This window comes from Sinohyriopsis cumingii, unplaced genomic scaffold (genome assembly GCF_028554795.1).
Source record: "Sinohyriopsis cumingii isolate HCF-2022 unplaced genomic scaffold, ASM2855479v2 utg002349l, whole genome shotgun sequence".
Classification (NCBI taxonomy): domain Eukaryota; kingdom Metazoa; phylum Mollusca; class Bivalvia; order Unionida; family Unionidae; genus Sinohyriopsis; species Sinohyriopsis cumingii.
Window position 1 is genome coordinate 213,516 of NW_028316190.1, and position 14,153 is coordinate 227,668.

At 34.4% G+C, this 14,153-nt stretch overlaps 1 pseudogene; it reads right to left on the bottom strand.

Moving 5' to 3' along the window:
• Nucleotides 1–10,597: 10,597 nt before the first annotated feature.
• Nucleotides 10,598–13,517, bottom strand: LOC149770790 (uncharacterized; annotated as a pseudogene).
• Nucleotides 13,518–14,153: the final 636 nt, after the last annotated feature.

Genomic DNA, 14,153 nt, shown 5'->3' on the forward strand with positions numbered 1-14,153 from the left:
ATGATATTATAAATGGAAATATTTAACAGGTCCTATTTATTGATTCCTTTCCAAAAGGAAGGGAATTATCCAGGGGTAGAGGAAACACACGATAAAAGAACAAAGTTTGACTCGCTAACCATAGATTGAAATAACAGTATAAAAAATTAAAAATAAAATTAAAAAAATAATATAAAACAATAAGCCGTTTAAACTTGTTCAAAGATTTATCTCCTGTTTGCATTAAACTCAATGACTGCCGGTATATTTTAACATCAGAACTATAAATTTCAAACCTTCAGAAAGATTTTAAACAGTCTCACTCAAATTTGTGGAAAAAGAACGTGTTATATCCAATTATATGCAAATATTTCCAATTATATTACTTGGAAAGAATTAACTGTCTTGAGGTAAAAGAGAAAAATATGTTGGTTCGAAAATAAATTCAATGTACCCAACCATCTTTCCAAAATAATTGGTGTCTTTTATCAGACATTTTCTTGTTCTCCATACAGACAGCTATTCTAGAAAATCTAAAAGATATTTTTTTATTTCTAAAGTCAGACTTAAAGTGCCATAATAGTTTTAAAATATTAAACAAGGTTCTACCAAGATGATCTCAAAGGCGTTCGGTTGCTATGGTGGCTACAAGAAATAACATTAACTAAAACATGTCACATTTGAACATTTCTTGACAGTTTGACAACATTAATGGAAGTGGTTTTAAAGGTGTGAATACTATGCTTTTTACCTGGCTGTCATGGGAATCAAGATACATACATTTGTTTGTAGGTTATAATATTAAAATATTTTATTCAATATTTTGATCAAGATGAAGTTACCAGTGTATTTTGTGGAGACGTAAAAACGTATACTTCATACCTGGTTGCTCTTGATTTTTAATGGTTGTTATGGAAACGGGTACAATGAATAACTTGCCTAAATACACTCGATCATAGTTATTTCTTTAGATACCAGTGTTTCTTTTTAATCTGATTGTTACGTGAATCAAAATTGTCTCACTTCATAAATTCACGTGGCTCCACCAGCTGGAACACTTCTCATAGTCTATGCTTATTTCACAAATATATTCAAGTTAGGAATTCTTCGGTACCAACATTTGTGAGATATTGAAATTAATGGATTTTTTCTTAAGGAATAAATCTTCAGAAAAAGCAGCAAATCTGTATGATGTTCCATTTTATGCCCTATTAAACATATATTACTTTAGATACATGCATGACAAAGGTGGCTAGATACATACACAGAAAATCGATGGAAATTCCATGACAAAGGTACCTAGATACATACACAGAAAATCGATGGAAATTCCATGACAAAGGTGGCTAGATACATAGACAGAGAATTGATGGAAATTCCATGACAAAGGTGGCTACATTGCACATATTCAAATGACCTATTATTTTCGCACAATTGTCACATGGGTGGATGGCAAAATCATGCAAAGAAACTCCCTTTAAATCTACAACTTTGATCATGAAGATGACACCATTACAATGTACTCTGACAGAGCCTTGAGTCTTTACGCAACAAGAGAATCACATATCACAGTATATGCCCATCTCTTGCCCATTTCCCTACCAATGGCCTTATTCTTAGAGCTACAAACCTGTACAAACAATTCTAAGACTTCCCACTGGTCTTGCTAGGTCACGTGAATAGGCCCATTTCGACACAAAATGAGTAGTTTATCCTGTCACGTGAGATCTATTGCGAGATACAGTCGCACAATACGGTATATACAAGGAGAAAATTAAGCATTCCGATTCATGCCGATTTTTGGAGTTACACATAGTGTGTTTGTGTTATAAGTCTGCAGATGTGTTTTATGTAGTATTTAGATATTATTCGAGAGGAAAAACTTTTGTTTGGATTGTCCAGTGGAAATAGAAAGTGCTCATTATTTGGACTATAACATTATTGTTATAAATTATGTGAAGGAATTTTAGACAACGCCATCCTGACAACGTTACGGTTCTTGAAGGATCAGTACATTTCCAGCATTGAAATTTAAAATGAACTTTTCATTCGTTTAGGACTATCATAGACCTTTATAAGGACTAGTTTGGATTCACTTCATAATATTGTAAGTTCCTCTCACATTTTTATTTATCACTTTGATCATTATAATGTTTCAGATTTTGTTTAATTGTTGATTTTGCTTTTTTCTGTTACTTATGTTTATCACCATAGATTCGTAACAAAGTTGTAAGAGTAGTTCCAGGCTGGGTGTGCGATACGGAAGTTTAGGTGTGAGAAGAAGAAAAAAGTTAATTTGTTTAACTTTTTTGTCATGAACAATGAAAACACGATGTAAATACCATTAAAGTTATAACAAGATTCCTCGGGAATTTCAGTACAGTCCTTACTGACGGAAACTACAGACGAAACGGTCCAGTGAAAAAGTACGGTGGAATATAGTACCGGAAATAACGAGGTAAACTGGTATACCGGTAATACCTGCACTTCTAATATATAAAACTATTTGCTATGCTATTTGCAGTGTTTAACAATTTTGCCTCTATGTTATTTCACATGTGACCAAAATAATAAGCTAAATGAAACCTTGTAGCTATATTGTTATTTAGCTGCGTAGAAGTTTAAATTGCATTTCTAAAAATTTCGATACAAGGTCAAGTACAAAAACGAGACAATGTCTGCTAACTGAGATCTATTAACTCAATATATGTATATAGACCGATTTAAACAAGAACTGTACACTTAAACTAAATGCCGGTTTTTAAAGAGAAGTTACTCTGCTTTCGATGGAGTGGTGTGGTAGGGGTTGTTTGCTTTCTATGTTAAATTAATAAATCGAGAAACAAATAAGATTTGTGGACATTACTATTATTTCAACTATTCTAAACCTAGCACGAGTTAAAAATGTCCTTTTACATCCTCTTGCATCTTTAAAACCAATCACGGCTAAATGTCCAAATAAAGAAAGCATTTGCGCCCCGTAAGTCCATTAATGGGTCATACAGCTTCATGCAATATAATTTTCAAGTTTGTAACATACCTATTGTTAGTCAGTATTCAAAACATCCAGACACTAAACACCAAAACTCGACTCATCCATTTAGTTTGTGTTTTTTGGGTCGAGAATATTCGGAATTTCTAAGTTAGCCACCAGCTGGAAATGGAGCACGAGAAAAAAATCATATTAATTAAGTATGAATGGTTTTGTTTGTTCACATTGTATTTTTATATCTTTGTATTGCTTGACGGTTGACGTTAAACGCGTTCGAAGGGAACTCAACATAGGGGCATAATACCTATACAGGTAAATGCAATGTGCCCTTGATGATGTGTGCAATAAGATGAGATACACGTCCAAAAATGTCATTGTATTTTGAAATAATGCATTTTTAATAGATCGACAAATTTGTCAAACGTTGATATCACAGTGAACGAGACATTAATTTTTTTAAATGTATGAAATTTTATAAACCTTAATTAAAAAACATAAATAACATAAATTGTTGTTTTATGTTTGTAGACGATAATTCATGACAAAGATCTCCAAATAGGAAACAGTTTTTGATAGGTGCAACGTTCTTCCTTTAGTTTTTTTGGTAGATCTATGTTTCCTGACACCCGTTGAGACCGTTCATTATTACAGATAAATATTTACTTCTCTGACGTTCCGTAAAGATTCTCCAGTACGATTCTTCACCTTGCTTAATGCACGTGGCTAGATTAACCTATAATAGGACTTTTCTTTATTATTATTATTATTTATTATTATTATTATTATTACTATTTAACGAACCTTAGATTGTGACGAATAGAAAGTCGAATTGGGCACTGCAATCATAGCCAGGCTAAATGAATCTCTTTTACTCTCAACAGATAGCAACTCAAACAGTCAATGCTCTTCATTCAGTAATAAAGTGATAAAAACGTCCGTAATCTTATGTTCTAGACGTAACTTATTTTTTTATATAAACAAAGGATATAAATGATTATAGGAGAAATAATTCTAGCAATGAATAACATTTATACCAAGCATGAATCAGAAATTTATTAAGCATCATCGTTTTCATCACTTTTGACATCATGGCGTCATATCTTAAACTTTTACACAAACCTTCTGGTATCAAGAGGAATAATTGGAAACTGTGTAAATACATTTATTGCTTCATTCATATATATATATATATATATATATATATATATATATATATATATATATATATATATATATATATATATATATATATATATAAAATAGTCTACTGTTAAAAATATATACATTTATCATACGGCTGCTGTGTCATTGGTTTCGCTTGGTTTCGTTTGATGTTGTACGAAACAAGAACATATATATGGGTTATTTTGTGCCGAGATAATTGGAATAACGTGCCTTGCCTAGAAAATATCGCAGTGACATACCCACTCTGATTTGAGTGTAGGATTCGAACCCACGTCCTTTCCGTCTGGAGTCTCCGACGCTAACCAGTGACATTGCTGATATTTAGACTGATATATCTATATTACATTTTCCAGTATGACACACGTTTAATAACACCCAGTGATCGTCTGTTGTAGATCATGACCGATGAGGACACTAGTTGTGCAGCACAAGGTTAGTATGTTACAAATTGGAGATGGGAAGTCTGTTTACGTGATGGTCTGTGATGATCCGACGTGCCTTTTTTCACGGTCATTCTCCACTATTTCGTCAGCCATCAGACCGATCTATGGCCGAGGCTTCCAGCTTGCTGGGTCAGATTCCGCAACATTTCAGGTTACACTTACAGTTGTTTTAGCACCTTTTCCTAGGGTGACCTAGTTTCCGCTTTCCCTGCTGAGATCACCATGGATGGTCTGTTTCCACCATCCGAAAGACATCGCAAGACCATCTAAGCTTGGCTTTAAGCAGCAGTACCTCAATGCTAGGAATTCCGGCCCTGTTGAAGCTGCACACCCAGTCTTGCCATCGGATGTGTATTATTGACCGCAGCAAGTATCGCCTCGATGGATCCCTTGACAGCTTAAAGATTTAATTATTTGGCACTTGTCCAGTACCATGTAAATATATAATGAAAAATGTTGTTTTTCTATAGTTGTGTTATAAAACTCTTCGATTTGGAGAGGTAAGTTTATTACATTTGAAACATTGTCACTAAAAATGGATTAATTCAATTACGGTATTTGAAAAATCTGCTTCATAATACATAAAAATATTAGGTAAACTGCATCCTCCACTTGGGTTGTATCTACAACTGTCCTCATTTCTTTATGGCTATTACATCGTTATTTGTGTATTTTTATTGTCATTGAATGCTTGATTGATTAATTAATCGGTTGTCCTGCAACTAGTCTTTAGTTCGAGATAACCAGTACACCAGTTAGAAGATCGTAACAGTTAGATGCATTCGAGCTTTAAAAGCGGGAAATTGCCATGATCGTCAATGATTAGTTTACCTGACAGAAAATAGTAATGATTTGTTGTATAAAACATTTATCAATCACACACTCCTCAAATCCAACTCCCTCTCTCTCTCTCTCTCTTTCTCTCTCTCTCTCTCTCTCATTCATGGTGAATGGTCTTTTCAAGACCCTTTAGGTGAATGAATCGGGAATACAACATTTTGTCTTTTGTAAATTGTAGATAGTTGCATATCAATCTCAACACAAATAATACTGTCATACCAACTCATTCAAAGAAAGGCGAAACAATATCTAATGTAACTAGATCTGAAGACCCTAGTTAGAGATACAGCACTGACAGCTAATATAACAACCTTGACGTTTGTAATTCCAGAAGTGAAGTACATTGGTCAAACTAATATATGGTATTACATTTACGTATACAAGGCCGGAATGAATGTGCAGCAAACAGAGCAGTTGCTCCAAGGTTCCCGTTATTATTTAGTATTCTTTTGACGCAGAAAATTGCAAAGACACTTTAATGTTATACAGCTCTCACAGCCCAATACCCAGGTCACTTAAATCATATATTTAGTAATTCCAAGTACCTTGAATGTATACATTAGTTGATGATTTGCTTGTACATATCGTCGCAAGTTTTGAGATTGCGATGATGATAACCTTATTGTTGTAATTAATTGTTTCTTGTTGGGATTAATTGTGTTTTCCGTCTTTTGAGAAGGACCCGTAATTCCTCCCCGACTTTGCTAACTACCGCTGCATCGTCTCTATCACCATTCATCTATTATTTAGTCTGTTCCCTGTACTCCTCCAGTTTTTGAATCACCTCTTTCTTCAGACTCCGTTGAGGGATCGAGTTTTATTACAATTTGCAAACTTATTACAAATGAAGTCGGTCTCATGCACTGGATATTAAACCGGATGTTGAAATACATCACGAGAAAACCATCTTTTGATATGGTCCCATGTTATGTTTAGTTAATTGTCTGCTTAACCTTTGTCCATGATTGTAAATGGTTCTTTAAATAATACTTTACAGAACTAAATTTTGTCCATGACTGTAACGTGTAAATTTACAATACTTTTTGTGTCTTTTGAATTTTCCTTTTTTATTAAATGTAAATTAATCGATCTTTTCATTTTACCTCATTTGTTATTTCATATCACTCTGTTACATATTTTACGACCTAGACTTGTACAACCTTAGATTTATCTCGGGGATATTTGGTATGCCAAAGTTACTAAACTCCTTTACCAGATGTCCAAGCTCAGCAAACGATTCATATGGTTCTCTATGGCGTCCCCGAAGTTCAAGTTTGTACGATTTCCTCTATTGTTTTGGCGATGCGAAATGGTTTTTTACGTGTGATTATAAATTCTTGGTGCATCGACGTCATTGAACAAGACAAATAAACGAATGTTTAATTTACCATAGCTCTAGAGCTTACAACAAGGTACATGGCCATCTGCCTTTGTACGAAGTTTGCCAGATCTTTACTGTACTGTAAAATGACTCCGGTGGCCTAGTGGATGGAGCGTCCGCCTCGAAGGCGGGAGGTCACGAGTTCGAACTCCGGCCGAGTCATTCCAAAGACAAACGTGGTAGCCTACTGACAGCTGCCTCGTAAGGCGCTCATCAGTAAGAGGTTAGTGTCAGGACTGGTCGGCCTGGTGTCAAAATAATGTGACTGGGTGGAACATGATGCAGCATGATGCCCCTGTGCTATACATCACTATAAACTGTCACACTTCATACATCGTAGCAATGTGACTGAATTTTTTAAGACTACATTAAAATCCAAATCACACACACACACACGCGCGCGCGCGCGCGCACTGTAAATGAATTTTATAATCTCTCAGCGCTTTTCTGTTCTTTTATCATTTGGTTTACACGAGGCGGTTTTCTTCAGCAATTCCTTAAAGGTCACCTGCCACCTATATTGTACAAACGTGTGATATTATTATAGTTATAAACAAAACGCATTGGTTATGTATGCACACCAAAAAAATGTTTAATTAGACTTAAAACTCCGCTTTATAACACGAAAAAATTATTCGGCAATCTCCGTAAACAATCGGTAGTTTCCGCGTGCCAAAACCGGATATGACGTACATTTATCCATTCTATTCAACCTAGCCATTCAAGTGCTTAATTTCCCCACGTAAATGTCTATGTGATATAGCGTACGATCGTGCTTTTGTACAGAAAATATGGTGCACTGTGTTGCATTCGGATGTAACCAAAAGAGTGATGATGGAAAAAAGCGTTCTTTCTTTTTCCGAAAAACCATGTTTACCAGGAAAAAAAAGTTTATTTAATCTGTGGGAACGAATAGGGGAGAGATGGGAAAGTTGTATCATTTATGCCGGATGATAGTGAATTTGGCCCAAAGACAATTCGGAACAACTCGAAATACAATTCGGCCAAACTTGACAATAGTTTGTACGTTCTTTTTCTCCAACAAAAAAGTAGATGCTATGTAAGATAGGTTTTAGGGGGAACAAAATAAATTTAAACAAGCTATTTTGATTTTCTTTGAAAGAAACTAAACATACTTCGTAACGTACATATTTATGAGATAAAACACAAACTGACATATCTTGCTTGTTCTAATTAAAATATTTACATACATTTTTATGCTAAAAGATATATGCATCTGCACAACGACATTCTCAGTTTAAGTCTTCCGGTCAAATTATCAATAATCGTTTATAAAACAAATATACGTAGTAACAGATAATATTCTACATAATACGTATACATTTTGCTAAGGGTAGTGTACATGAGATATTATAACAAATATACTTAATTTTAGGCTTCACGTTGTAAGACAGCTGCATACAATACATACTCGATTACACATGAGAGAGAGAGAGAGAGAGAGAGAGAGAGAGAGAGAGAGAATAATGATGAGCATTTTGTCAGTATTTAGTTGCTGCAAAATGAGCTCTTACCAGTTAATTTTATTGTTTGTTTTTATTTTTCAAGTTGTCTTAGTGTTTGCGCGCGTTAATTGAAAGCTTGTCATTACTGGTCAATATCGTCAACCATTTTTGCTCCATTATTCCGTACAAATTAGAAAGGAAATAAGTTTGTGTTTAACGTGTGCCCCTCCCCCCCCCACACACACACACACACTCACGGTGCAAAATAAATTGATAAACATACACTTGTTTGAAAATAAAATGAAAGAAATCAAACTTGCACTGTTATCATATATTCCTTCTTTTTATTCATCCGAAAATTATTTTTAAAAAAAATATATATATATATCTAGGAACTTCGTATATGTAGCGGATGCCGGCTTGCGTATGCATCCTTAGTGTATCGCTTATGTCAAATAACAAAATCGCAAATGACACGAAAGTATTGCTTGAAGGCACCTGCCATTTACGCATTATTAGTTACTAATTGCAAACTGACCCAGATTGTATTTTATCCAGGTTAACTATAAGTCGGTATCTCGCAAATAAATAAATCATTATTTTAAAATACATTCAGTGTGAGTGCAAATGATAATCTTTTTGCTAGCATGTGTTACAAAATTATTATTAAAGGAAGTTATTATTGTGTACAATATTTGCCCTGCAAACATCAATTATGATTACATGTGGCAAACAAATAGAAGCAAGGGTGATAACCATAACTAGCAGGGAGCAATAAACTTATTGTTTAAACTTACCGACATGATATCAAATACAGAGGTTATTTTATTACAATGCAGATCAACTCCGGAATTTTGGCTTGAGTATCTTTTTAGTGTGCCAATTTTTTCTTCTGAAGTCTGCCGACAAAAGGAAGTCGAGTTTGGTTCCTTTGGATTCTTTATTGTGCCGATTTCTTTCATCTTCTTTTTATATAAAGTCTGCCGACGCAGGGAAGCCCTCATTGATTTTTTTACCTGTATTAACAGGAATTTTGAAAATAAATTGAAACAATGGAACAGTTTTGAAAGTGACAAAATCTAGTGCTTCGTGCACGCATACCAATATAAGGCTGAAAAGTAAACTAGTTTTCATTAGTTTCATCTAAATATTCCCTATCCATAGTTTATAGTGTTTCATTTTTCGACAACAAGAAGCATGTACTTCGTCTTGTAGGGATAAATGTACGTCATTTCCGGTCGTGTCCTCTATAGCTGGGAAATCGTAACTAAGGGGATGTAACAGCGTTGTATACTTCTATTTCGAGTAATTAAATTAACATTTCTTCTTTACACTTGACAATTTTTATGTTCTTTTTGTGCGAGTGTAACTATTTTTAATCATGTAACGCAAATCTGATATAAATAGGAAAATATTGGAGTATGGCCGGTGACCTTTAAACGTTTCTACACTTACCATTATATGTTTGGAAGATGACAGTTTGCGCGGATATTCTGATTGTTCAAAGAATTGATCGGCATTGTTGTTACTTTTTACAAAGACATATGTCAGACATCCGCTGCAGCGTTTCACCGACATATTCACAACATATTTTGTATAAAATCATGTATCGAGAATGCCCATACAAATATACATCTCTCTCTCTCTCTCTCTCCATATCGTCTAATTCGTTAACATTATTTCTATCTATAGTCAAATATATCCATTCACCGCATTCGTATTCATCGTGTTAGCTATATGAACGTCATAAAAGTCCAATAACGCAAATTTTAAATAATTCACATAAGCAAGCTTACGTTTCTGCATTCAACTATTGGTCTAAGCGATACAAAAACGGTTCCTTATCGATGAGGATAGCGCCAGATTGTGCGTCTTATGTGTCAATTCATTTTGACTCTTTAAGCTAGCTACATCTAATTACTTAAATATTGAAAAACAGAATTACGATGCATTTTTATGAATGGGTAGTATTTACATTTCACATTGTTGTCAAACTCACTTACTTCCTTAAAAAATTATATCTTAGCAAACTGACGAGACCAGTATTTAGCTTTCCGGTCAAATGGGAAGAAAAGGGTGCATGAGGAACAATCGTGAAAGAATAAATACCATCTTTTTTAATAGTCAAGGTTTTTCAAAGTGTTTTCGGATCACAGAGAAGTTCTGGGGAAAAAATTAAATTCAGTTTTCCTTTATTGAAATGCTGAATAAGGATATTTCAGATAATTCTTTCTTGTTATGGGTTAATCTATTTTAACACCTAGCCTTGTGGTGCTGATAGCGCCAGCAAGTTGGGGTTTGGCCGCTTCGGAATCCCCAGTCGTTCTGTAAGATCAAGCCTTGAGGGATAGCTGCTGCTTAAGCACTCGTTGTTTTCCGGTAACCGGAATCAATACCCACATGACCACCCGTTGCTATGACATCACCCTTCTGAGGACTTGAACATTTTTCGCAGCACCGGTTTTTTTTTTCAAATAGGTTGAATTCGGATTCGCCCACTCGTTTGCTCCAATCGGCGAGTACCAACAATGTCTTCAAAATGAAACAAAAATAAAACTGGAGATCTATTTTTTAAATTCTCCAATTAAGTCTGATATCGCCCAACGAGATGATGTGGTTCGATTAACTAATACAATAACAGTTGTTCAAGTAATATACGACAGGGGCGCCGGCAGAATTTTTTTCGTTGGTGGGAGGAGCAAATTTGTAGTGGTCAGCTATTCAATTTTACGGATGTGGGCCTAAACATATTAGAGACGAAATCCGGGAGGAGATGGTAAGTGCGGGTGCCCATCGTATATATCAATGTAAACTAAAATAACAAGGTCAGTTGCTAAGTGCTACACATAGCATGTTTCATCAAAGACTGTAAATAAAAATAAATTCACATGTACGTCAATAATTACAGTAATCCCTATCCTTGATCACCTCAGTAATATGTGGGAATATCGCTGGATATTTAGCTTTCACTAAATTATATTGACGTTACTCTACTAAGCAAATTTCATTAAATCTGTTTATAAATAATATCCATAATGAGTCCACAAGAGTCCTGGTCATACCGTTAAAATGCGCGAGTTGTGTTTGTCTGAGATCTTGTTGATGTCACGTTACATACATTGTTTTATGGAAAACTTCATAAATAAATTTTCAAGTACGTCCCAAATTTCAGCTAATCAGTGACCACATCATTTCAATAATTGGCTTTGATTTTGCGAGTTATCTTACTCGTCCGAGATCTTATTGATAGGAAGTTACAAAGGAAGTTGCATTAAACATAGCTGATATTTTCGTCTAAAACTGTCATAAATAAAACTTAAAGAAAGTCCACAAGTAATAGTTAAGTGATGTACCACAAGAGGGATGCATGCCATAAGGTAGGTAAAGGTTGGGTGAACTAAACACCGGAAGAGCATTAAGAAAACCTAAACTTATTACTGACTAAAATCCCTAAATATTCTTCATGTAAACAAAAAATAATAGTATGATAATGACCGACGCAACAGCTTGTCAACTCTTTGTACAAAGCGACATTAAAAATCCAATCACGAAAGTCAAAAATCTCAAATTGAAAGGTTTACAATAGTCTCTTTTTATATTTTGACTAAATGGATTAAATTACTTTAAAAACATTGATGAACGTTGAATATTTTAGAATAAACATTTCTTCATGAAAATTATCATTTTTAGGACATCAGAATAATGAGGCAGACACCAACGTCACACAACGCTGATTCTCTCCTAACACAGTAGGATCTGTCAGTCAAATAAAAAATTAAGTGCACTCACACACTGTGTTTACTGTCTAATCACTTACAATTTGTCTCGCTTTAGAATAATCATAAAGTGATTTTTATATTCATAGTGATTTTGCGAACATTGAATAATGCTAATTGTTTATTTGCCACGTTTAAGCCCTTATAGTTCAGGTCTATTGTTCCACGTTGCCTGTGCTTTGACCGTTGATGGAATGCTATACGATTTGTCTCTGACATCAGCGCTAGATGGCCTGGACGAGTTGTCATTCTTGTGTTCTTTTGATCTTTGGACAAAACGATCAAAGAAAATTATATCGGAGAAATGACTGATATCCGAGAAGGCGATTATTCTTCCTGGGGTTTTTTAAACTTATCTGTCAGCAAACAAATGTCTTTATTTGAATTTTGCCTTTTGCGTGTTTTAGATTACCAGAAGTACTCGTATCTAACGCGCTTCGAACTGCTAAAATCGTAAACACAGATCTGCTTTTGCATAACGTGCTGGCAGATCACTCTGGTTACTATGTTCATTTCGCTTATGAATGTGCGTTTGATCAGGAAGTAGCAAAACGGAAAGTTTGAGTTTGCCACTGAGTTTCTAATATTAAATATGAAACCAATCAGAAAAATGTCAGAAGTAAGGCACTTTGTGGAAACAAACTATCGAGGTTAGGTTGAGTTTAAGAGCTTTATTTGATATTTCCACACCAGAATCCATTTTTTTCTGCAATTGGTCACCGTTAGATACGGTCATATAACGATTTACTCTATAAAAGATTAAAGAGTCTTCAAACCTGTTTGGCGCCGGACAGTTTTCCGCTTTTAGAACATCAGCAACAAAAATGTTGCATTTGTTGGTGTTTGGTCCAGTTTCATGACTGCCACAAAGCAACCACTTTTTACTTCCTATATATGACCGAGCTTTGTCACCAATACGCACACCCAAGGGAGGCAGCCTCGCACACCTGTCGAATAATTTTCTTTAAACAATTATAGAAAATAATGCAAAACTAAAGCATTGGTCACTACGAGCGGTATATATAAAATACGCTTGAAGTGGACGGACACATCACCCATTGCAGACCTGATATTTGCTATTGTTAGCACATTTTCGTATTTTCTATATCTAAAGTTTCCATTTATGATATCATCAATTGCTTGAGATGTCTAAAACTGATTAAGCACATAAACTGATCGAAGGAATCGACACCCTCTGGAGAGGTACAACTAGGGTGTTTACACAAAACATCAGGGACGTTTATTAAAATTTCCTAAATGTTTTATCTTGTTTAATTGAATAGCCTGGATTTTCCTTCTCTTTAACAAAATGTATTGAAGCTAAGCGGAGAGAAGCATTGCAAAAAAACAAACATCAGCAACAAACTTTATTTTATACCTGGTCGAAGTTAGCTCAGTCCTGCCATTTGAGACTTCCCGATCTTGACACAATGACACATTATAAGTGGAATACATTGTCATAAAATTGTGATTTCCTTGCGGAATATGATTCTAAATTTAAATTAAACTGGCCAGAATATTGTAAGAAATAAGATAATTGTAACGTACTGCGACGTTTATTTACACATTCATTGTCATCTTTTTTTTGTTATATTTTCGCTATACAAACTGAATAAAGTAACAAATAAAAGACTATAGATGGTGAATCGTGCAGTAAAAATCACATAAAACTTTGATGTAAACCAAATAAGTAAAACTGGCAGAATTTATCTTAACATTTAGAAAGTGTGCAGATAGTGGCGTTATTGGAAGCAAAAATCTTTATCGCATAACGTTTTGTCGCATACTTTTTAAAGTTATGTACAGTTTTTGTTACACGAATAAAAATATGTTGTTTTTTTTTAATTTTTTAAAGACTGGGATTATTAAATTTGTTTTTCCAAAAATGTGATTTAAAGATGATTACATATAATAATAAAAAAAACACGAAACTCTTTTCAAATATCAATAACACAGTATATATTTTAAATACTCACCAAAAAAGTGCAAAAAGCCACAAACAGTTTCAAGGCAAATTTCTTAGGATACATCGCTACCGCCTTTGATTCTTCTTGTTCTTCTCAATCTTGGCTGATTGCCGTGTATATTTAG